Genomic DNA, 3,094 nt, shown 5'->3' on the forward strand with positions numbered 1-3,094 from the left:
AGGTCTGTGTTTTATTTTTATTAGTGTGTGTTTTATTTAACATTAATCGCACTGAGAACTGGTAGATGCGCGAGTCTCAGTGCTATTAATGGGAACCTGTGAAATACTTAGCTGATTGGCTGAGCCGTCACACGTGACTGCACCTTCTGCATGGGGACCCTCCGGATGGGAACGCACTTCGCAGCGCGGGAAGAGAAGGCCTCCCCAACGCAATCCAGGGCGCCTCCGAGACCACCAGGTACTTTCGTAAAAATTCTCCGGTCGGGAGGCAATTGCCCGTGGGAAGCCTCCGACTGGAATTTTTGGGCCGTTACTTTTGGATTCCCTGGGTATAGTCTCCAGCTCTCCTCCCCCTTCCACCCTCCCCTCTTCCTCCCTCCTCTCACCTCACTTCCTCCACTTCTTCTCCCCCTCACCTCACTTCCTCCCCTTCTTCTCCCCTCCCCTCTTCCTCCCTCCTCTCACCTCACCTCCTCCTCCTCCCTTTCCCTCCTCCTGTCCCCGCCTCCACCCCCTCCCCTCCCATCATATCATCCCCTCCCCACCTCCCCACCTCCTCCTCCCCCCTTCCCCTTCTCCTCCTCCCCCCCTTCCCCTTCTCCTCCTCCCCCCCTTCCCCTTCTCCTCCTCCCCCCTTCCCCTTCTCCTCCTCCCCACCTTCCCCTTCTCTTCCTCCCTCCCTTCCCCTTCTCTTCCTCCCCCCCTTCCCCTTCTCCTCCTCCCCCCCTTCCCCTTCTCCTCCTCCCCCCCTTCCCCTTCTCCTCCTCCCCCTTCCCCTTGTCCCCTCCTAATACTCCTCCTCCTCCCTCCCCTCCCCTCCCCTCCCCTCCCCTCCTCCTCCCCCTCCCTCTCCTCTCCCCCCTTCCTCTCCCTTCCACTCCCCTCCCCTTCCCCTCCCCTTCCCCTCACCTCCCCTCTCCCTGCTCCCTCCCATCTCCCTTCCCCCCCTCCACATCCTCCCCTCCACTCCTCCTCCTCCACCTTACCCTCCCCTCTAATCCTCCTCCTGCCCCTCTCCTCCCTGCTCCCTCCCCTTCCCTCCCCTTCCCTCCCATCCTCCTTCCCATCCCCTCCCTCTCCCCTCTCCTCCTTCCACTCCTCCCCTTCCCAACCCCGCCCTCACCCCTCCCCTCCCCTCCCCCTCCCCTCCAATCCTCCTCCTGCCTCTCTCCTCCCTGCCCCCTTACCTTCCCTCCCATCCTCCCACTCCACTCCCCCCCCACTCCTTCAATAACCTGTCCAACAGTAGATGCTGTTCCCAGTTTTTCCAATGTCTGTAAGCTATGTGCTGCTTTAATGGCTGCATTAACTGTTGAAATTAGCATCATCTACTTGACTTGTGAAAGCAATAATTCTGTATGAAAATGCACATTGCACTTTAATTGCTTCTTAATGAGAAGTTAAGACACCATTAACAATGGGGCCATTTATTAATATGTGTTATGTTATTTTATTCCCAATTGTAATTCTTCATGCTTGCCCTGAAGTTAACACGTGATTTTTTTTTTAATCGTAGCCAATCTTTCCAATTCTTTGTCAGATCACAAACGCCAGAGGTCACCTTGCACACATCAAGGATCACCCTGCGCTAATGCTCTTAGCCAAAAGGCCGAGAGCCCAAGCACCGTTCCTGGAAGTACTGCAATACCAGGTTCGTGCCATGGAGGTGGATGGGTCAGGCCCCCCACACACCTCCGTGGAGGTGGATGGGTCAAACCACCCCACCCACCTCCTATTTCCAAAAAGCATAGGAGAACCACCTTCCTGATCCAGGGAGAACCACGTTGGGGTCATGGTTACTCCCCTGTCAGGTCAGTTACGCATGATCTTAGCCAAAAGGCCGAGAAGCGATAAACACGTGATGCTTTAATACAAGCTCCTACAAATGCTCCTATTGATGCATATATCACTGATAGTGTGCAGCACGCAGAGGAAATAAGCCCCTCCACAGCATCATCGAACAGAGACAAAATCAATTTCCAAAAACAAAACACTGTGGATGCTGGAAATCTGAAACAAAAGCAGAAAATGCTGGTGAAGGTTAACCGGGTCAGGGAGCGTCTGTGGAGCGAGAAACAGAGTTAACGGGGCCGAAATTCAGGGTCCCAGGAGGGACCGTTACCATGGGTTTTTGGTGGCCAATCAGCAAAATCGATTGGCTGACTCGTTCTGGTCAATTGCCCCCCCCCACCCCCGCCGACACATATTAACATATTAAGCGCGGGAGGTTTTCAGCGGTGAGGACTGCCAGCGGAATCGTCCGACTGGTGTGTGCAAAGCTGTCGATTATGCGGGAGGCGAACTCCTCCACTCTCCTCACCACTTCCCACAGTCTCTCTGTCAGTGCCCCCAACATCTGGGAATGCGTGGCCTCCACCCTTCTCTTGTAAGCCGCAACATCGATGGCATCCTCTGAGTCCTCGTCGGCAGAACTCCAGTGCGGAGTCGCCCCCACCCCCCCACCCCCCCCGGAGAGATGGCACATGAGATTGCCAAGCGCCGTCACCATGGTGCAGCTCTCTAGGCCCCGGTGCAACACCCAGTGCAGACCCCTGTACCATCTCATCTATATCACACCGCGCACTCCCACTATCTGAGCTGGCGTGTGTGGGTGCAAGCAGTGACGCGTCGCTGCCATCAGTGTCCTCCTCTTCCTCTTCCTCCTCAGTCGCCTCCCCAAAGGAGAGAGTGCTGTGGATGCTCGCAGCAGGGCTTGAACTGCAATGTCCTCACTGCTTCGACTTGTAATTTCAGGCCCTATGTGGAGAAGGGTGTGAAGCAGGCTTCCAGCTGGTCTGCAACAGCTCTCCTCACACCCCATTGTGCTGGTGTGCTGCCACTCAGTCTGCCATCTGCAAACATAAATGGGAGAAGGGCTGCCGTGAGGGGGAGCTGGGCAATTGATGCATGGAGGATGCAACTAGCAGACTTACATGAAGGAAAGGCAAAGTAGGTGCTGGTGCATTAAAGGAGAATGCACTAAAGGAGGTCCTTCACTTACCCACATTGGCGTCAGCGCTACCCTGGCCCACAGGGAACGCACCATGTCCGCTGACCAGTGCCTCCGCCTCTCCTCCGGAGGTGTGAGGACCTA

At 55.9% G+C, this 3,094-nt stretch overlaps 1 pseudogene; it reads right to left on the reverse strand.

Moving 5' to 3' along the window:
* Window positions 1-1,614: 1,614 nt before the first annotated feature.
* LOC139266390 (U2 spliceosomal RNA) lies at window positions 1,615-1,852 on the reverse strand (annotated as a pseudogene).
* Window positions 1,853-3,094: the final 1,242 nt, after the last annotated feature.

This window comes from Pristiophorus japonicus, chromosome 6 (assembly GCF_044704955.1).
Source record: "Pristiophorus japonicus isolate sPriJap1 chromosome 6, sPriJap1.hap1, whole genome shotgun sequence".
Lineage (NCBI taxonomy): Eukaryota > Metazoa > Chordata > Chondrichthyes > Pristiophoridae > Pristiophorus > Pristiophorus japonicus.